The sequence below is a fragment of the Acomys minous genome (genome assembly GCF_964271855.1).
Source record: "Acomys minous genome assembly, chromosome: 1".
Lineage (NCBI taxonomy): Eukaryota > Metazoa > Chordata > Mammalia > Rodentia > Muridae > Acomys > Acomys minous.
Genome location: NC_140483.1, coordinates 121,946,380 through 121,969,332, shown reverse-complemented (window position 1 = coordinate 121,969,332; position 22,953 = coordinate 121,946,380). Strand labels below are relative to the sequence as shown.

At 43.7% G+C, this 22,953-nt stretch overlaps 1 long non-coding RNA gene across 1 annotated transcript; it reads right to left on the bottom strand.

The window, feature by feature from the left end:
* Positions 1 to 2,163: 2,163 nt before the first annotated feature.
* On the bottom strand, positions 2,164 to 8,167 carry LOC311593192. The gene is made up of 4 exons (XR_014777607.1): positions 8,104 to 8,167; positions 6,439 to 6,754; positions 4,694 to 4,742; positions 2,164 to 3,095 (listed from the first exon to the last, which is right to left on the bottom strand). It is a non-coding gene; the product is annotated as an uncharacterized lncRNA (long non-coding RNA).
* Between the last annotated feature and the right edge of the window lie 14,786 nt (positions 8,168 to 22,953).

The following is a 22,953-nucleotide window of genomic DNA, read 5'->3' as shown; positions in this document are numbered from 1 at the left end:
CAAGTACACACATACACTCACGAACGCACAGGTACATGCACACATGCGTGTGCACACACATAGGCACACGGCACGCATGCACACACACATACCATACACATGTGTGCATGTACACACACACACACACACACACACACACACACACACACACACACACGCCATCTGACCCCAGCTCTTGTCTAGGCATGACTTAATGAGCTGTTCTTGTTCTGGATCTCTCAGAATGCTACAAGGTATAAGCTGAAGCTGTTGCGTTTCCAAGTTCACACTGTTGACAGGACTCACTTTATTCCTAGCTTTACTTTCCTCTGGGTCATTGGCAGAGGCCATCCTCGGCTCCTTGCCTTCGTGAACCTCTACAGAGTTGAGCTCTCAGGATGCCAGAGCAAGGGATGGAGGAGGGGAACAGAAGTCTCTAATCTTAGAATGGACTTCTTATCTCTCGCCTTATGCTCTGTTCATGGAAGCTAGACACTAGGTCTAAGCAAGCTGGAAGAGGAGTACATCAAAGAATAAGGGATCACGGGGACTCTTCTTAAAAACAGCCTAGGGCTGGGGAGATAGTTCTGCCAGGAAGTGTTTACCTTATAATTCTAGCAATGATTACATAGGCATGACCTCAGGGGCCTTCCCCTAGAACCCACACTTTAAAAGGCCTGGAGTGCTGGTATGCATGTTTGTAGTATCAGAACTGGGAAAGACAGAGACACACAGACATGTAGACATGCAGACATGCGCGTGCGTCTCTCTCTCACACAATCTCTCTCTCTCTCTCTCTCTCTCTCTCTCTCTCTCTCTCTCTCTCTCTCTCTCTCTCTCTCTCTATTTTGCTTTCTCTTTCTCAATGCAGCCTAACCATTTATTGATTTCATGTGCCAACCTTCCTACTTAGCTAAGCAATCTGAGGCAAATCACTTGACTTGGTAAATCCTCCATCTCCAGAGCTTAATATAGAAACTTCTCTCTGCCACAATTGCCTTTTCCTTCCCACAGAACTCAGTGATCCCTAACAATTAGTAAGCTCCAAGGAAATGCGCCCCCCCACCCCCCGCACCATGTCCCAAGAATATATGAAAGAAAAGTCTTTGTATAAAACTTTAAACTCAGTGATGCAACTTTGCCAGGCAATCAATCATCCTAAGCCACACATTTTCAAAACCACTTTCTTTCCCAGATACTTCCTGAAAGATATACTGTCAAAATGCTGATCTTGGAGGCAGGAAAAACCCCAGAGAGTGGGATGTCTGCTAAATCTAGGTCTTCCAGCGAACTTCAGACTCTTTGCAGCTTTATCTCAGACAGCCTGCGTTGGTAACAGAATGCAAGGGGAATGGTTTCCCATCAACTGAGATAAAGGTGTACTGGGCATAGGCTGTGCTGCCTGCCTGTGTCTGCATTCTCTCTAGCCCGTGAGCAGACTCACTGCAAGATTAGAGAACCTGCAACATGAGCAGAGATGCCAATCAGCGCTGATGTTTATGAACACTTACGGGAGTCGGGGTGGAGCAGCTTTCTCTCTCTCTAACTCTGCTCTCCCCCAAGGAGACTACAAATTCCTATATTGCTTTTTTTGTTTGAGGCATAAGAACTCGGAAAGAAACCTTTAAAATTCACGGAGCCCAACTTGCTCCCAACCAAGAGGAAGCAAATGATTTATTGTTCATAATTGACACCAAATAGTGTATCCCAGAGATTGTATGAAATTTAAGAGTGAATCGGGTCCTAGATGCAATCACAATAATTAATTAATTAATTAATTAAAAGAGAAAAGAATTTTTAAAGATTTCTTTTTTTTTTAAATTTATTATATTGCCTGGATGTATGTCTGCAGATGTCAGATCTTGGAGTTTCACACAGTTGTGAGCTGTCATCATTCATCTCTCCTGAATATTATCACTTTTCCACCAGACCAAGGGTACGAGAGCATTGAAACTCTTTAAGCCAAGAAGATAAGAACTTGCAACCCAAGTGAGCCATGGCAAAACAATCACCCCCACTTAGAAACAGCCCATTTCTGTCTCAGGGCTGTCTTCTCCCTCTTGATGCCCCCTAAACCTGGCTTCCTCCTCCCTTCCTTGCAGAACTGAAACAACCATTCTGCCTGTTTCACGCATCGCCCCCTTCCATCCCAGGGAGCAAGAAACGGGAAGGGAAACACAAGGCTATATGCAGATTGGTTTTAATCACCTGGAACAGATGGCGCAAGGAAGTGTCAGGTAAGGGTGCAGTTTCGAATTTCCTCTGGATGTTTCTTAAAATGCCAAAACAACAAAGAAATTAAATGGACTGTCACACGTCAGTGTCAGTTCTGGCTTTGAACAGCCAGCCGTCACCAAGTAAACGCATAACCCAAGCACTATCTGCATCTATTTCTCCACTTCCTCCTTAATTAACTAACATCCGAGGGGCTGAATGAAGGCAGCTCTACCTAGAAACAGCAGACACGTTTTTTTTTTTTTTTTTTTTTTTACTCCTTGGCTGAGGAAGAATGGGAGAGAGCCCAGTAAACGCATGTGAGCCCAGCTCACCTGAGCGCTGCACTATAACAGGTAATTGCAATAAATCATCCTTTCCCCGTGGTCCCAGCCTAGTGAAGATTAATGGCAGTAGACACTAAAGCTGCCAACTTGGAAGATTTCCATGGTGGTAGAGAGGAGGCTATGTGTGAGGAATGCGTGATAAAATGCTACAGTGGGACCATAATAAACGGGCTGGAAGGCAACCGAGGTCCTCCTCTGTAATGCAGAGACATTAAGACCTGTCTGATTGGGATGACAGACAGGTATTTGACTGAGCACACTGGCAGTTATATAAAAAAAAAAATAGCTAAAAGCTAATGTCAAGGTGTGATGTAGACCTGCCACCTGCCATCAGGAGTAATTACGGCTCTGAGCACTTGCTTGTAAGGAGGGCAAAGAAAACAATATTGCATCTGACTTCCAGGAGTTGGCCACGTTTGATATGTGGCCCAAATGCCACAACTGGCCCACACTGTCACCATCTATAATGAAAGGGCAAGACCATTCACTGACAATTGTCTTCACGGGTGGGGAATCAAGGACTGTGGAGTTTCACTCATCCATTGAGGAAGAAACCTGGAAGGGAAGAAAAAAATGGTCTGAAGAAATTAGCAAATACTTTGTACTTTAAGAAAAAGCCATATTGGAAGTGATCAGTCCAGGAGCTCATCCAGAATGGAACCCAAGAAAACAGCTTTGGGGCAAAGACCAAAGGACTCAAAGAGAGACCTGGAAGTTTGCTACGGTTTGAGATGTTCTCCAAAAATCCAGTGTAAAAGCTTTGTCTCCAAGTTAACACTTTTGGGTGATGTTGCAAATGGTACGACATGGGGCCTAGTGAGAAGTCTCCAAGTGATTGGGGCATACCCTCACCAGGGTTAGTGGGGGACATGGGCCCTTCCTCTTCTTCTCTACACAGTCCACCACATGTTCCTGCTGTGATGTGCCACCATAAGCCCAAAGTAAGAGGACTGAACTGTTGATGGGCTGAAATCTCCACATCTGGGAGGCAAAATGCATATTTTCTTCTTGTAAGCTGATCATCCCTGGTATTCGGCATAGTGGTGGAAAGCTGAGTGGTAGGTTTCAGAGCGTATACATGGACAACCTTGAGCTAGACTCTGGGCAGACGCAGAAGACGATGGGAACCCTTGACTTGGCCAAGCTTTTCTTTCGTCAGACATATATAGAATGAAGGACTCCTCATACACAGGGGCAGTGAGTCCATCCCCTCAGCTGTACACCTCAACACCTGGGAGCCGGGATTCTACCCGTTCCTCTGATGGTCCATAAACAGAGTAGGACGTTCTAGAACCTTCAGGATCTTCTTCATGGAACCCTTCATCCTCTCATCGTTTTGAGTAGACGGAAGAAGGATGATTTGGGCAGCATCCTGATGACTCAGGGGTGAAACCACTATCAAAATATTTGACAGTCCCACTCAGAAGATGACTTTAAAACACCTTAATGAGGTGGGACTACTCTGTAATGCAAGACAATCTATTTATATACAATTTTCACCCCCTCACCACTTCATTTAACTAGAAAAAAATATTAAATTTTAGTTGATTTAAATATTCACTAAAAATAATGAAGATATAGCAGATCCACTGCCTTCAAGCTATTTAGCAATGAACTTGTGCATAATTCTGTTTTCCAGGTAAGGAAAATATCTCAAAGAAGTTTTTTATCTCTCTCAAAAAAAACAGTTGTCATGATTTTTATTAATTCATCACTTTCTAAACATTGTTCCTGGCTTAAGAGAGTTCATCATTGTTCCTGAAAGGTTTAGGGGTTTGATGATAAGGTTTGAACTTAAATAATTTCAATTTAAATATTAAAGGGAAATGAACAGTTTTTGCCTTGGCTATAAAGCAGTCCCTTTGATTGTTCAAGTAATGCAAGAATTAAATTAGAATCTGAAATTCTGCTTCTCTCTGTTAGTGTATGAACAAGATAATCTACTAAAATTACAAAGTGTCAGAGAAGATGTTACAAATGCCACAAGATGAGAATAAGCATGTTAGTAAAGTTTTTCTCTAAATTTCATGTTTTTTTACACAGAGACTGATTCATTTCTCTGTCTCTTTGTCTTTTCTCTCTCTCTCTCTCTCTCTCTCTCTCTCTCTCTCTCTCTCTCTCTCTCTCTCTCACACACACACACACACACACACCTGTTCTGCCACCACATTTTTGTTTCTTCAACAGGAAATTAAGACAGACCTATAAATTTGAAAGGGAAAAACAACAGAAAACAAAGTCACAGAACAAGTTGCTTGTTCTCATCAAAATAAAATGAAATACTTTTGATATAGTAATTTATCTAAATAGTGTCACTTATAGTACTGATTCAATGTACTAGTACATCTTAATACACCATTAGTCAGTACTACACATGTGCTCAGTAAACCTAATGATTCGAGAGCTTAAATACCCAGAGCAATGAGTGTAGTAAACCCTGGCACAGACCATCACTTCAGGTTCACTACCAGTAAAGCTGAAAGTGCCATTCTCAACTTAAAGACAGAGTTGGACTCAGAAGAGTCATGCAGGGCTGTGTATACTTGGAAGAGTCTCGTGCACAATTTCGCCCTCTGTGCCAACACCATAAAACTCCTGCAATGTTTTCAACAAAAGCTCCATTTTCATTGGGCCTCGCAAATCAATGACTAGTTATTAATATTACTTTTCCTCTGTTCCTTTGGAATTGTCACTAAACAAATAAGCATTAAACTTACAAAGCAAAGGGGCTAGAGCAATAGCTCAGCAGTCAGAGCAGGTACTGCTACCCAAATCAGGCAGCTGACAAGAGCCTATAACCTCAGCTACCGTAGTCTCTGGTGCCATTGGGCTGAGAGCACCTGCCCTCACATTTTGAGGAGTACAAACAGTGAGTTCCTTTCTGTCCTGCTACCTTCATAAATTACCTACTTTTGTTAGTCACTTTGCAGTCCCTGTGAAAAACGCATGCGCTAGCCAAATTGTAAGAAGAAAAAAACATCATATTGACTCATCACTTCAGGGGTCTCAATCCATGGTCATTTGACCTAATCACTCTGGACTTGTGGTGAGACAGAATGTGGCAGGCAGAGTGGCTTACCTCCAAACAGCCGGAAAGCAAAGTGTCAGAGAAGGAACCAGTGTGACAGCATCCCCTTAAGGGCACACCCCCTACAATGACATCTTCTCCTCCCTCTAGGCCAAACTTCCTAAAGGCTGTGCTGCTTCCCAGTAGCACCGCAGCCTAGTGACCAAGCCTTTGACACATGGCTTTGGGCATTTCCAATCCACGGGACAGCACCTCTATAACATGCATATTGGTGCAAACACAAATGAAAACAGTGGGTACACTATACCTGTGTTCTGCACTATTGAATAACTTAAATGCATAGAAGTCGTTTATACTCCAGAATGGAGAAAGATCTTTAACATAATCTCTACCTACCAAAAAGAGTTTACCTGGCTTTCTATAGCACAAAATAAGTGAAACAAATCTGTAGCTTTTGTCAACCTAGGTCTTCTATCTGCATAGTCTCCCAATTTTCAAGTTGAACGCTGGCCTTCAGATGTAGTATGCTATGTTTTAGTGAAATATCAAATGAGGTCAAGTTGTGCCCTGTGTTAGGAAAATCATCCACTCCAACTCCCATTAACAGGCAAAGAGCCCATGTACAGTCTGTCCAGTGTCTGTTGTTGTAAATTCATTGCATTGTCCTACACAGCCTCCTCCTTTCCTCCTCTCCTCTGCCCTTTCTCTCTCTCCCACATACACTCTTGCACACATCTCTGCGCGTGGACAAGCACACACAGGTCACAGATAAGATCTATGTACACTCTCTGCACATTTGCAGCCGTCGACCGTCAGTGGGAATTTGTGTCTGGAGTCAGCCCCATCCCTAGGAACCCACGAGCAGCTTACAAGTTCTCCAAGTCAGCGACTATCAGATCTGTTGCAGAACTCCTAGCAGACCAGACGTGATTTCTGGAGGCAAGCCAAAGGAGCTGGGAATCTGTTGTGAGTCAGCCAGACTGTTTCCACTGAGCACATCTGACTCTACTAACACTTCAGACCGTGGAGCTCCCTCACCCGGGGCTTGGGACGTGCCAGCAGGAATAAACAGGACAGCATGGGCCCTGAGCCTGAGCCCCTAGGGTTATGGTTTCTGAACAGAATTGAATCACAGGCTTTGACTTTTGTTCTTCCTGTGGGAGAAAGATGTTCCAGGCTAGAGCAGCTGAAAAAAAAATGTGGAAATCATTAGCAGGCTAAACTACACACACTAACCAGACTATTAAGAAAATTTAAAAAATATAAAATGATCATCATTTCTGACCCACGTAGGTCCCTGAAGTGAGGACCTGGGCCAAGAGGACTCTTAGCATGCACTGCCCTAGCATTTCACTCTGTAAACCAGAAGGGCCCACTTTAACGTCATCCCCTTAGCTGTGGCCAAGCACAGACTCTATGCTGACCTCCTCCTGCTTCCTGCTCTCTCCCAAAGCACCACTCCCTGGCCGTGCTGTCCTTTGGTCTCAGACTCTACTCTCTAATTTCAGGAATGGAAATGACCTTGGAACCTGGATGCTCAACAGGCCTCGCTGTGTTCTGCACGGGGAGAGACAGGCTGAAGTTGTCCGGTTGCCACTCTCCTCATCCCTGGTTGCTTTGCCTTATCTTTTTAACATCACTGGGATCTGTTGTAAGACACCAGTTTCCAATTAATTAATTGGCCCAGAATAGGTCAGGGATGAGGATTTCTACTCATTGCTCTCTAGGGGCATCCTACTCTTCTCCACGAGGATACACCTGTCCTTCCCACAGAGGCACCTCTAATGGAACCCTGTCACCTCACACAAATCCAGTCCTGGAACGATCAATAGAACATAAAGATGTTTCCCTAGCATGAAGAGAAGTCTTATCAACAAACCAAATAACATACTCTCAGCATCTGTGCCCTTCACAGAATTCTGAAGGGAAGGAGATTGTTCACGTGGGGGTGGTGAGGAGGTCAGCCTCCTCTAAGCAAGTCACTAAGGCACCCTCCATGCGTAGGCCCCAGGAAACATGTTTAAACTAGAGAGTACTTGAAGGTAGCTCTAGACCCTGCATCCTAGGGTGTCGGAGTGTGAAAACGGTAACTCTGTCAGGCAGACACAGGTCTTCTGGGTCAAAGATCTTCACTGCTTCATTTGAAACGGAATGATCTGTGGTGAAGAACTTCTCCAAAAAGCACTGGGCAAGATTTCACACTGAAAAGCTGTTGCAGGCTATCGGGAGTCCCACTGTGAGAGCGGTTACAGGGTCATCAGTGCGGCAGTGTCCTCTTACCTCACCCTCAAGGTAGCAACAGTAGTATGGCACATTGCCAGTGGGCTTTCATGGTGCACTTGTGTTAAAGTTATTTTTATAAATCTGTGTTTGTTTCTCAGTTTTTCTCTTAACCCATCTATCACACAAATAACTGTGACTTTTTTTATATTTGTTTAATAATAACCTTCACAACACACGAATTGAGCATTTATTACTCTATTCCTAACCCTCTGAGCTAATCTGGTTTCCTCCTAACATATATCCCAGAGATACTTGCGCCTTGTTGATTTTCTGCTCCAGTTCCTCTGTCCTGATGTTTCCTGGACCTCTGCCCTTGTCTCAATGCCCTACTTCCTCTTCTAACTCCTCCTCCCCTGGCTGGCCAGGAAGTCCAGCCCTGTTCTCCCCCCTGCTCAGCGATTGGCTGTAAGCTGGTTTATTGGCATATCAGAGGACAATTGGGAAGCAGCGTTCACACAACATTGAAACAAAGATTCTCAGAACAAGGATTGTAACCAGGAGTACAAAAATCAGCACTTGCATTACACAATGACATTATGCTCACATACTTCATGCTGGGCACAGTGCTAATTCATTTACACATAAAGTCTCACCTAGTTCTCACAGAGACGCTGGGTCATAGATGCGCTCATTTTCTTTTTCAGCTGTAGTAACGCCATTTAAACAGCATAAATGATTAGTTAATGACAAATGCAATAAGTGATTAAGTAGGATAAAGTTCATTCTACCTGATTCCCAGGTCTGCATGACATGTTAAACTAAAGCCACCTCTGCCTTCTTTCCATAAACATTAGCTAAGAATTAAAAGACAAATAGGACCAAGACTGGATTTGTTTTTTCTTTAGTCATTTCTGAAACTGTGAGGATGTCCTAGCTCTGAGGAGTTCCAGCAACATTCAGTGCCATAACTGTTCTTGTCCAAAGGTCAAGTAGGCCAGACAGACCAGAGCAGGCAGTAAGAGCTCTTTCCGTCTGTCCCCTGACACTGTCCCAACAGACAGTGGGGTGGGCAAGCTTTTCCTCTCTCCCAGCCTCACATATGAGAAAACGGATAGACTTTGAATCACACATGGAGCCTCAGGGTCCTGGGGACACACCCAAAACAAAGAGTGTACAAGACATGACTTCACTGCGTCACCGTAATCCCCATTGGGCAACACGCGTGGCAATATTCACCCACGATGTAGAGGAGGTCTAGGTCTGTGCTGCCTATTTCCGTTTTCACTTCTATGTGTGCCTATAAGGAAAACAAACAAAAATGAAATAGAAATTCTGTCCCTTGGCTAAGCTGTCACAGTGTAAGGATTCAATGGCATGTGTGGTCAATGGTGACCTGGCTGAATGTGTGGATCTAGACAATTTCCAGAACACCCTTATCATAGTAGGTACAAATGGGCAGCACTGCACCAGTGGGGAGGGGAAGAGGGAGGGAGGGAGGGAGGGAGAGAGAGAGAGAGAGAGAGAGAGAGAGAGAGAGAGAGAGAGAGAGAGAAGGAGAGAATAACCCTGCACATAATCTTGCTCCAATAACTGCTTTTCCAAAGAAGGGTCATGTGTCATGTGCTTTACCTTTAATGTAAGTTGTAATGTTTCTTTCTAATGAGTTACAACCATCAGGACTCATCCAATTACAAGAAGAAAAATATCTAATTCTAAAATTGAGTATAAAATAAAGAATATATTTGTTCTTAGAATAAAAAAATCTAGTAACAATGCCTCCTAGTCCAAGGCTCAAATCTATCATTATTCCCACCTCTCGGCTCTACTCCCTTTTGTATAGTTTCTTATTAGACTGCTTGGCATATGAGAGCAAAAATGGCATTACTATTTTATTATTATATTATATATGTGGCTTGTGATCAGCCTCATAGTGCCTTGACCATGAACCATGTGATAGTGCTAATGAAACAGTTATATTCATCACAGGCTGCTTTTACCTCAATAATAGAAGAGGAATTTTCATTGCCTATTTAAAAGATAATGTGAGTCCGTAGACACCTGGCTTCCCTGCATAATTTTGGGCACTTTCTTAATCTTCTGTCTGTTTTCACGTGTGTGTGTGTGTGTGTGTGTGTGTGTGTGTGTGTGTGTGTGTGTGCCCTCGAGAGCGCGTGTTTGCACTTGGGGTTGGCATTGTGTGGCTTCCGCTATGCTCTCCTCCTTATTGTTTGAGTCAGGCTCTCAGTGAACCTGGGGCTCCTGAGTTGACCAGACTCACTGCTCCTCAGGCCCCAAGAATCCTTCTGCTTCTGCCAACCCCTCCATTTCCATCCCCTCCCCCCCTCCTCCCATACACACACACTGGAGTTATAACATGGCCACCATTCCTAGCGTTTTTTTACACTGGTACCGGACATCTGAACTCAGGACTCCATGTTTCCTGGACAAGCACATTACCAGCTAAGCCATCTCCCCCGACCCCTTGGCTTTGTCATCTTTACATGGTGATAATTAGCTGTACGAGGCTCTTCTTGAGGAGCGATGGAACAGCTCATCGCTACGCTTTTCACAATAGAAAATGAACCGCAGCAATGCTATAAACGGCAGTGGTTTCTAATTTTTTTTTTTAACCAACAATAGCATTCTCAAGCCCGCAGCCAGTTCTGCACATAGGAGACTTTTGTTATAGAATTAGGAAAGCTGCGATCGCTGTGCCCTGGCATGTCCAAGGAGAACATCACAGAGGACACAGGACACAAACTGACTTTTTATGTAGGAGCTGATAGGCAGAAGGAAGCCAGCATAGCCTTCCTTACAGAAGAAATTCAGGGCACTGTATCATACAGCAGGTGGTGTCACTGGCTAGTGAGTAGCTAGCAGCAGGGAATATAGAGAGGTGCTTTTCTTCACCTCTGTAGAAACACACACATACAGAGAGAGAGAGAGAGAGAGAGAGAGAGAGAGAGGAGAGAGAGAGAGAGGGAGGGAGGGAGGGAGAGAAGGAGGGAGGGAGGGAGAGAAGGACAGGGACAGGCAGTGTGATTTTTTTAATGCTGATTCAACAACAACAACAACAACAACAACAAAGAGCACAACAACATGGAAGCAGAGAAGCCAGCCTTGTGTCAGCTGTCTCCCACAACCTCCCGCTCCTTGCACTGCTGGTGGCTGATGAAGATCTGTTCCTCCCCAGGGGCTGCACAGGAGCAGACCGTACGGGAGGCCTGGCATATCTTCCAAATGCCTCTTCTGTCCAGTGGGGGTGGGAGCCTCCTAACAGCTGTGTAATGCTTTGTAAACAAGTGGGGGACACACTTCTTTAACCTGGAATCCTACGGCTGAAAATATGTTTACCTCTCCAAGGATTTGGTTGGAAATATTTCAAAAAAATTTTTTTCCTCTTTCCAGAATGCCTAGGCTTTCTCTCTCTGAGAGAGAGAGAGAGAGAGAGAGAGAGAGAGAGAGAGAGAGAGAGAGAGAGAGAGAGAGAGAGAGAGAGAACAGTCTTTCTCAGCATCACAATAAATAACTTTCTGACTTAGGCAGCAACACGGAGGCGGGTTATCTCAGAGGTGGGCAAGATGTGGTTTAGCTCCATGTGCAGAATAAATGCAAAGAAAAAGCTCACGTCCTGAGGGGGTGGGGGTGGGGAGGGGACTAGGAAGATAGGCAACTTTCCAGACCGTGTTGCAGAGGTTGGATCATTTCCAGAGACCTCTGCCAAGCTGGCCCCCAGGCAGCTGTGGCTTCAGGGGGGCCTTATCACTCCCTCTCCAACTGCAGCTGAGTGTGTGTGTGTGTGTGTGTGTGTGTGTGTGTGTGTGTGTGTGTGTGTGTGTACATGTACCTACAGGTGCACCAGCCAAAAACACTAATTAGCACATGCTTTTATGTATGAGAGTTTAAAAGCCGAGAAGCAGCTGCTGTCCAGAAGCCAAGGGACTAAACTGAAGTCATAGCTCTGTGATTTGGGCATATGAGAAGGTCACTTCACCCCCTTTGAGGTATGATTGCATCATTTGTCAATGAAAATAATAAGATCTGAACCAATTCATTTAGGGTTTTGATGAAGATTCGAGTTACAATGAGAAGGCATGTAGGGAAGTCTCCCACTAACTCTGTGGCACTCCTTCCCATGACAAGGAACAGAGAGACCAGGGCCTCTCCAGTGGCAGGAACCTTGTTAGAAATGCAGATGCTTTCCCACCCCACTTCCCACCACTCCCAGATGAATCCTGCATTTAAACCCATGCCACGGTTATTAATGCACATATTTAAGTTTCAGAAGGGTTGCCTATAAGCGCTATAAAAATGGATATAGAGACCAGCTAAAAAAGACCAGTACACCCAAAACCATTCTGGTTTTGCCAATATTTTATTGCCAGCCCTGATTTCTGCAGCTTTCCAGTGGCTTCCTCGGATATTCTCAGGAAGTGGCAAAATGCTGTCGTTTGCCTGTTCTCAGAAACCCTGGGAGCAGTGGGAGTCGGGTTTACATCCTGACCACACAGGAACTGGTTACTTTTCTTATTGTGTAACAAAGTAGCTTATGAAAGCAGCCAAAGGAAGGAGAGCTCCTTGGTTCATACTTGGAGTGACAGTCCATTGTGACAGGGAGAAGTCGTGGGAGAGACACTGAAGGCAGCTGGTCACACTACATCCACAGTCGGGAAACAGAGAGTAATGAACACCAGTGTTCGGCTCACTCTCCTCCCTTTACAAACCTCACGGCCCAGCCATGGTGGTACGACCCACAATTAGGGGAAATCTTCTCACCGCAACTCAAACTCCATCACAGCCACATTCCGAAGTTTTTCTGCTGGACAATTCTAGATCCTGTCAGGTGGCCATCAATATTGACCAAAGTACACGGAAAATAGCATTCCTCTACAAGAGTTATAACTTTGTTGCTTTTATATTAAAATACGTTTATTTAAATATATTTTAAAATATGTGAAGCCAGGCATAGTGGTACATCCAGAACTGTGGTGGCGAAGGCAGGAGGATCTTGTGTTCGAAACCAGCCTGTTTATCAAAACCTATCCTAACATTCACAGATGAGTGTAGCTAGCACTAGCATCAAAGAAGCCTCCTTTTTCAGCAGACGGAGACCAACACAGAAATCCACAACTAGTTGATCCTAACTGACACATCCATGCACAGGAACACTGCAGAAGAGAGAACAGAGAGACTATAAGAGCCAGAGGACCTGGACATATCTTCTATATAATGACAAGAAGCTGCATCCATGAAATCTTAAGTGTGATCCGTAAACCGGAAGTGTATTCTGTCAGCACAAGTTGACATTGCACAGTCAGGAAAATCTCAGGAACTCCCATGCCTAGATGAAGAGCAATGGATAGATACATACATACATACATACATACATACATACATACATACATAGCATTCAACTATTTAAAAAATAAAGATTCCAACCTTTGCTCAAGGAGAATGTCAAGGGATATTGGTTTCTGTTATATTTCAAAATAAAGTCTAATGGCTGACGTTGAGCAAGTGAGATGTAGGGTGCATACACACCGAGGAATCATTTTAGTATCAGCCTGAAGTCAATAAGATAGGATATGGGCCGGGCGTGGTGGCTCACGCCTTTAATCCCAGCACTCAGGGAGGCAGAGGCAGGCAGATCGCTGTGAGTTCGAGGCCAGTCTAGTCTACAAAGCGAGTCCAGGACAGCCAAGGCTACACAGAGAAACCCTGTCTCAAAAAAAAAAAAAAAAAAAAGGAAAAAAAAGATAGGATATGGTTCCTACAGCTGATAAGGCCCTTAAATCTTAAATCTATAGGAAAATGAGATGGAAAGTCTTTTCCTATATGTATGCATACACATTACAAATATCTGTAAGATGAAGCAAGTGGGGAACGTCTGATGACAGTCACAGGTACTTTCCCCCTTAGAGGTGAGAACTAACTATGAATGAAACGCATTCATTCCTTTGGCTCAGAGAGCGGGGCCACTACCTTGCATCCAGTCAGGAATCCCTCCTCTCTCCTTCACTCCTCCCCAACCTCAGCTGTTCCAGGCCATCGTCACTCAATCCTCATATGACTCTAAAATGCGTTCAAGGCATACTCTCCTCAGTGGTGATCACCCTGATATTTCCTCAGCAGGAGTAGCTCAGGGGTTCCCTAAATCCATCACTCCACCCATCTATAACAAAACCCTGACCTTAGCCATCCCTCTGCTTCACACCATTTGATAGTTTTCCTTCGGGCTTAACATTTCAGGTCACCTAGGCAACGAGCGGATGCTCCATCCTTCCTCACCCAGTTTTATGAACTCTCTCTTCTCAGTGCTGTCAGGTCACACTCTGCTTTGCACATTAGCGTCTGCGTTCTGGGGGCTCACCTGAGCTGACTTCTTTGCCACTCTCTGCCCCTTCCTCTTTAATCTCACCGAAGCTGTTTCTCTCTCTCAGAGGGGGCATCTTGGCTTCCTCACTGCGCCCCTCTCTGTTCCTTTACTTTCTAATAACCCAGAATATTCAGGCATGCCTTGATTTGTGCACCTCTTAGATTTGGGTTTTACAGCTTCTTAATATTCTATTGAACTGTATTTGATTTGCTCACAACTCTACGTCCAGCACCCTGCAGCTCCTGGTACGACTTACAGCAAGCCGCAAGTGTTTATAGAAAGAATGAAGAAATGAAGAGAGTATTAACAGCCTTTTTTATGAAGGGTAAGCTACAATATTAGTGGTGTTTTCCTTACCTCCCTACAAAGTCATCTTAAATAATGCACATAAATGTAATTTGATTTCCTAAGGTAAATTTTTAAAATATGAAGTACTAGTTTTTAACCATTTTCAATAAAATTTTAAAATAACTGTTCACAGATTATCTCATTGGTAGGGCTTTGAAAGAAAATATTCTACAATTGTTTAAATGTTCACAAGATAATGGATTTAACAAGAAAACAATAAATGTAATATAGAATTGTGAATATATGTTACTCAATCACTTACCTTAGGATTTTAATCAAATCATTCATTTTGTGCTTATACCTATCTTCTATAATTTGATAAACACTAAGACCACTCCAATACTACATTTTTCCTATTATAGCTACAGCCAAAATTAGAGGGTAGACTGAACTATCAGAAATAAACGGCATACACAAGAGTTACAATAACTTTAAACACCTATCAAAAGAATAAAGTTAAACATTACTATAGTTATTATCAGTAAACATATCAAAACTTAATTTCCATGTTTTCAACCTTTATATTCCTCTTTGATTTGGATCTCTGAAGGCCTATGACAAGATGTACACTGAATAGGTTATAGAAAATTCTGATTGCAATGTGCAAATTGGGGTGTATTGAAAGGCACCATATCAATACCTGGTAACTAAAAGAAGAGTTGGGAGTCCACTTGGAAGTCAGTTCTTTGGGCAGGAAAATGCAGCACAGCATCCAGTGCAGCACAGGGGACAGCGTATAGGCACCCCTCTCTACCCAGGTATCTGGAATACAGAAGCAATGATCCCTGGTCATATCCAATAACGGATGTTGGGAGGATAAATTAGATACAGTTTTCCTTGGGAAGAAAGCACTATATAATTTATGATATTGTTATTATAATCATTAGTCATCTTTGCCTAGATTTATGGAGTAACTCATCCTAAATTAAGCCTTTGGAACAATGAGAAGCGGGAAATTTATGAGACCTGCAATGATTTTCTAGTCTCATAAAAGGTTGTAGTACTTGATTCTTGAGATGTTGAAATATCTCTGCCTCTTAACAGGAGGCTACAGGGACCGTTCTTTGATTTGTTATTGGATAAGTCTTCCCGGTCCCCACTCTTTTGCTCCTCTGGGACTAATAATTCAGCCAGCATTTTAATAGTCACCTTGACTGTCAATAAATTATTTTAACTTACCTTTAGAATATATGCTATTTCTTTCCTCTTCCTATGAGAATAACAATTGTTACCTATCTGTTATTCCCCATAATATTTCCGCATATTTACTGAACAGCTCTTGGCATCTGTAGTGTGCAAGGTAATGAGTTAAGCAAAGCAATTATAAGACTATGATCTACCTTATCCTTCAGTAGGCCCTTGATAGAGCTGGAGAAAGTTACCAAAGACAAGATCTAGGGATACAGTAAAAATTCTAGAGTCAAGAAGATTGATTGAACACAGAGTATAAAATAGAGAAAGAGAAGAGGCCCTGTTTCCCCTGGGAAGACAAGAGGTAGAGAACAGCATCATCTAGATGAGAAAGAAAGGAATAAATGAACTCTGGGCCATGTATGAGCTTGTGGCGCTGCTAAGTATCCAATAAGAAGCCTAAGCCTACACTGTCTTGGCAGAGTTTTGTCATCCACTAGGCCTGCATCCAAGCTTACCCAGTTTTACGCAGAATTCCATCTGTGGCAGAAACAAAGACATTTTGCCCAGCAGCTAGTTTGCCACATTTGAAGCCATTTCCATAAGGAGATTCTTTGATGCTCATCATCTTCTTCGATGCACTCTGGGTATTGCCAGGGGTTAACCTGTCCTATTGTCAAAGAATCTTTAAAATAGTAACAACATCTTTAAATGCCATATTCTGTAGGTGTCTGAGGTTTTTGAAGACTTTAACTATTTTACCTTATGTATCTATAGAATCACATCTATCAAATGTAGGATGTATATTCTTGTGATAAAAATAGACTAGCCATTGACATTACCATGACTTGACCAACTAACAATTAAATTGTATAACTTAATTATCCTAAACATGTCTGTCAAATATACTGGGCCAGAAGGCTGAAGATGATGCTTGAACATTACAGAGAGTTTTGGGTGACTGTTCAGGCAGCAAACTATGTCTTTTTTTTTTTTTTTAACTTTGGAAGCTGCTAACCTATACTTCCTGTTTACGCAGGAAATTAATTTTATTCCTTCTCAAGTCTCTGATGGCGCTGAAGACCAGATAGTTTGGTGTTACAGTTAAGCTTAGTTGTTTAGGGATTAAAATGTTTTTAGGTCTAGATAGATGTTTCAAGCTGATAAAGTTGAGATAGGATAGAGATTGATTTACATTCAGAATTTTAGATGCATCAAGATAGAAAAGACGTTTTCTTCAAGGCTGCCAAATGCAAATAGCCAAAACACTGTGAATGTAATGTTTATATAATTCCTGATTGTTTCTCGTGGTTCTTCTAACTGTATGTAATTTATTATATCTAGGTGTAATAATATAAATATATATGTAACAATAAATAAAGATGGGAGAAAGAAACATAAGCCCTGAGCCTGGAGCTTGGGGGAAAGGTTAGGACCAAGGATGTGGGTTGGAATTCATCTGAAGAGAATAGGAGAATGGTAGAAAAAGAGAAGCAGGTGGGAGAGGGCTGGTAGCTAAAAGTGAAAAAAATGGAAAGGAAAGGAAGAGATAGGAAAGGAGAGGAGAGGAGAGGAGAGGAGAGGAGAGGAGAGGAGAGGAGGGGAGAGGAGGGGAGCACTTAAGTAGTGTTGGAAGGACAAACAGCAAATAATTATAAAATGTCAGAACAGGAAAAATAAGTCTCAGATTTTGTCAAATAATGCACAGATTACATTGCAAACGTTAGCCTCTCTTCCTCTTCCACTTCCCCCCCCCCACATACACACTCTTTTTTAACCCCCCCCCCACACACACCTCAGCAGAAGGCAGTAAAAAGGTGGCAAACAGAATTTAATTTAGGATCCAGTAGACTTCCCAAAGAGTGGAGCAGAAGCCGGCGATATTGAGTTAGGAAGACTGTGATGTCCAGAGAATATGACAATGTGACAGAATCAGAGCAAGGGAGTCACAGCAGACCTGAACTCAAATCTCTACCTGTACGTGCATTATGCCTACACCTGGCTATGCATTTCTAGTCCAGTCTCGGGTTCTTTTGTGTGTCCAATAAGCATCGAGCAACTGTTTCCTGGGGTTGCTTCCCACATGGAGGGAGAGAAAGTGTGTGACGCCACCCAGCTCTTACCTGGGCACCCAAGAGGAAGAAATCTAGAGGACAACTGGACCAGAGGATGCAGCTATGGCTCACAAACATGACTGTGCTATCTAGACCCAGTTTTCCAGACCATGGGCTGGTGTGGTGGAAGAAGCCTTGAACACCTGTGGCTCTCCTTTGTTCCCCAAGGTTGCTGAGGCTGTTGATGCAGGAGGTGCATCTGGTAGACCCAGCAAAGGGAAATCACCTGAGTAAAAGGGCAAACGATCAAGAGACTGTATTGGCCCCTTGATACATTGTCTGGAAGAACAAAACATCTCTCCTCAGTTTCTCTTTTGGTGTCAAGAGCCCCAACTTCCGTGACCTGCAGCACTCACTTCTCCCCAGAACCCCAGAACCAGGAGTGGAACCCAAAATGTAACAGCCACTCTTCTAACAGCATGGCTGAGCACAGAGACAGGGAAGGAAGGCAGCTCTGGTCTCAGGACTCTCTACTTCCCTCCACACCCTTAGGTAAGGCAGTAGTCTACTGTGCTGAGAAAATGTGATTTTTTTTCTTAAATGGAAGTTATCAATTTTTAAAAGTTGCCCTTTTTAATGTTATATGGCCCAGGTATTGAATATGTCTGCCCCCTAAACATTTGTTGTTGTTGTTGTTGTTGTTAGCTTTTCTTATTCTTATCCAGGTCCATCAGTGCTAAGCCGTGCATGTGCACCCTTTGTCATGGTTTAGACCATCTCTGAATGCTCTCCCTATTTAGCTCCTGCTTCTATCCCAGTGTGTTACTCACTTACTCCATCCTATTGCATCCATTATTCACTACAGCCTTTTTTTTTCCAAAAATTGATCCTGCAGATATTGAACACCTTCATTTTTCATTTCTGGCTTGGAGTTACTTTGTAGAAACCCAACTAGATTATGGCTCCTAATGCACTAATGCTCCACCGGCCTCACATCAGTGGCATTTTTTTTTATCAGTGCTAAATATAAAGCCCCAAGTCAAAATTCACTCCTTTTCAAGATTCTTCTTTCGTATCTCACTTAAGGAAATTGCTCAGCCATCTAGCTTGCTTCTGCATAGTCCCTGACTCATTTCCTCGGTGCTGAATACCCCATCATCTTTCCTTCATTTGTGTTCCAGTCAAAGAGGAAGCCACATTAACTAGACATTTAGGTGCCTGGTGTCCTGGCAGTGGGGTCTGGAGATGACAGGGGCAGCGTGAGGACACCCTGGCAAAGACACTAGTCAGTAGTCACCCTCTGCGTTTCACTCCTTGCTGCTCACCTGTGCTCTCTTCCACTAAGAAAATGTAACATCTTTCTGTTTCCTTAAGTCTCCTGTTTTACATAAAGCACAACTGGATGAATGGCTGACCAGGGAGTGATTGGAACATAGACCCATCATCACTGGCTGACTATAGCACTTGCTTAGCCCAGCTGGTATCTTATTATTTTGCAGGCCCTACCTGTGTCATCCTCTTTAAAACCGCCAGACTTATCTGACTCTGTTTTTCTCTAATTCACTAGCATGACGTTCCTTTTCTTTCCAGAAAAATCACCCCAGCCCCTCTGCCTGTGGTAGGTAGCTCTTTGGTGGGCTGAAAGCACACAGGCTCCTTTGCTGTGAAGCAACACTCAGGCTGTCAGTTTGCTTGTCCCATTCCTGGACTAGATTAGAGCAACGGATAAGCAAGGATGGTGTCTTATCCATGGCTGTAATCCCCACTCCTAGCTCTGTGCTCAGTTAGTGGCATTTGCCATGGATGGGGATGTGGTGAGCCTCGGGTAAAAGGCGGGGTTACCATAGGCACCATTATACGCAGAAAGGGTGCCATGCTGCACAAGGAAACTCTGTCCAATAGTGTGGGGTGATGGGATGGGGCGGGAACGAAAGCATGCAGCAATAGGGAATGATTGCAAGTGCATTGGCATTACAAAAATCCCAGAAACAGAAGAAAACTTTTAACAGAACAAAAACAGTCCTATACCAAGTAGCCCGTTCACTGGAGTCTTTAATAGGAAGAAACGTGTCTTACTGGAAACAAACTCTACAACCAACTTGGAAAATTTTTTTTCTAAATTCCAAGCAGTGTGTTACAAGCAGCTAGTCTCCGATCCAGTTTGGGTATCAAACAGAGGACCCATGACACTACTGACTGTGAGGCTAACGGTCCGGTCCTCTCCTCTTGTGCTATCTCCTTGCTGCAGCATGCTAGACACGCCCCTTTAGGCGCCTCTTGCGGGCCAGGTCGAATGTAACCTGGCAAACACCCGTGTGGCATTTCGATAGTCCTTTAAGAAGTGTTTCAGCACTTCAAATCTGAAAGCTTCTCCGCTGCCCCTCCCCTTTATGCAGTAATTATACTCGTCCAGAAACTCTCTGTCTGCTGCATGCCTGCCTCTGCCTCTTTTTCTCTTTCTCCCTTCCACCTCTCCTCCTCCCTGTCCCCTTTCTCCTCTTCCTGCTGCTGGCTTTTTTCTCTTCTTCCTCTTCTTCCTCTGGCTCCTCCCCCTCTCCTCCCACCTGCCCTTCCTTAGTTGCTCCAGCTCCTGAGCTATTCTTCACGTGTGGCAATGCAGTCCTTCCTACTTCCTCCCCAGCAGGGTTACTTCTTCCGATGGATTCCCTTCTTATTTCCAAGGACACCATGTGACTTACTTACACTTAGGAAACAGAGCTTGAAGTGCTCAGAGTTGCAACAATGTGTCTAACTGCTGGAAAACTTAAACCTTTGCCTTATTCTGCCTGTTTTTTTGTTTGTTTGTTTTTTGTTTTTTTTTTTCCTCCTGTGTAAATCCCACCTTGCCTTCCAGATATAAAGCCCACACCTTTCTGACACCTTTTTCAGAGCCCAGCCTTCTGAAAGCCTCCCGCTTGCCAGCTCTCCTCCCCAGTCTCAATTCTCAGTCCGAATTCCTACAGTGTACTCCTTGTGGTAATAGAAACAAAGTGTTTGTGTATTGGCATTTTTTACCCCTGAAGATTCCTGGAGTTAGCGCCAGGTTTTCCCTTCCTTCACAGCCAGGATACTACATGCTCCGTTCACTTGTGAGCTCTTTGCTCAGTGCCCTCAGATTTCCACTAACACCTGAGCTCCCAGTTTGGAACAAGAGTTGGTGGTATTTCTTTCTCAGGCGTTCCTTCAGAAATCGTAATCTGCTCAAAATCGCCTTCCCACACACGGCTAAGTCAACTCTAGCCTTTGCTAGGGAGCCGAGTCTCACTGTTCTCTCCTCCACTTGCTCTCTAAGGTAGGTCATTACTCTTATAAAAGAAGCCTTCACACACTCCCAGGGGCCCAGTACACTATGGACGACATCGCTGTAGTAAGCAAAGACTTATATTTTATACAATTATACACCCCGTTTCTCAAGTCACTCCAAGCACTGCCCTCAGTGGAAAGCCTCAGGGGCTGGCTTCTGAAGCCACAGGAAGGACCCTGGCCATGGATCAACTGCGCCCCACCCCATGTCCTGTGCTGGACCGGGTGCAGGTGCTCCAGGCGGCAGTCTGAGAGGCTGATTGCGCTCGTCTTGGAAGCTGCCACGCAACTTCAGCATATTCTGTAGAAGGCAAACTGCTGAGGAAGACGGTCAGCAGTGGCATGCTAACAAGGGAAAACCAGAAACGGAGCAGCAGAAGAAAAAAAAAAAAACCTCATCTAGACCCCAGAAACAGAGCAGCAGAAGAAGAAAAAAACCTCATCTAGACCCCTAGGAGAGAGGGAGAGAGAGAGAGAGAGAGAGAGAGAGAGAGAGAGAGAGAGAGAGAGAGAGAGAGAGAGAGAGAGAGACGGAATATGAGAGAGAGAATATGAGCCCTATCGTTAACACTGTTTGATACTGGTGACCAAGAATTAGAAGAAAAAGTCATGTCTGTTAAAGCCTGGCATTGTAGAGTGATGCCAGCCAGATCCACTGGCTGCCTAGTCACTGCACATTCATTTTGTCCAGGATTTTCATAAACTCATGTGTTTCATAAATAACATTTTCAGAGAGAGAGAGAGAGAGAGAGAGAACATTGTGCTGTGTCTACTTATTTTGTCCTTTCTCTGCTTGGTTTGATTTTTCAGAAGTTATGTATCATGACACGAGCATGTGCTGTGTAGAGAGACTCTAGCCAGCCCGAACATGGCAGACATGGCTGTGGCAGGCCTTACCAGTCTTCCCCATGCCGTCTGCCTTGCGTTCCTAAAGCTAGACACCAAGGTCTGTTCCCTTATTTGGTCACTTCCTCCTCCTGAGGCTGACTACCTAGATCCAGCTATCAAAGTATCGAAGTCCAGTGATCAAAGGCCCCCTTTTGGCTCACCTAATTAACATGCCCAATTAAAATTAAATACTTCATCCTAACACGGGGTTTCTCCTTGCACCTTTATAAACTGCCATTTTAGAAGCACCCATTTTCCTTTGTGCCACATCTGTCCCCTCTCAATGCTGAGGCAGTCCTTTGCTCCCCGACCTCCTTCTGGGACAAACATCCCTGCCCTCTCCACTTTGTCACCTTCTTCCTCTGCTTCTGTCTCCTGTCTTTGTCCCTATCCCTTCCCTCTGTCCCTCTGGGGGAAAATAAATCTCCTTTGTGCTGAGAACTTGGTCTTGGGGGTCCTGAGCCAATGCCGATCCTTTCATTGTGTGTGTCATAATGCACATATGAAGGTCAGAGAACAACTTGGCAAAATCAGTTCTCTCTGGGAAAGGACACAACATAGTTGTGAAAGAAAAAAATCCCTCAAAGACGACATTTAAAATCTTAACTTCCATGCCCCAAATACAAAGGCACCCACTTTTGTAAAAGAAACGCTACTACAGCTTAAGTCACATACTGACCCTCACACACTGATAATGGGAGACTTCTATACCCTACTCTCACCAAGGACCAGTCACTCAGACAAAAACTAAACAAAAATGCTGGAGGTAACTGACATTCTGAACCAAATGAACATTAAAGATATTTATAGAACATTCCACCCACATACAAAAAAATTTACATTTTTCTCAGCACCTCACAGAACTTTTCAAAATTGATCACATTCTCAGACACAAAAAAGTCTTGAAAAATATAGAAAAATGAATTAACTCCCTGAATCCTATTGGACCACCACAGAGATAAGATAGAAACCCTGAGAGAGAGAGAGAGAGAGAGAGAGAGAGAGAGAGATGCAAAGAATCAAAGAATCATAAGGACATACTTTTTAAAAACTCGTACTTTC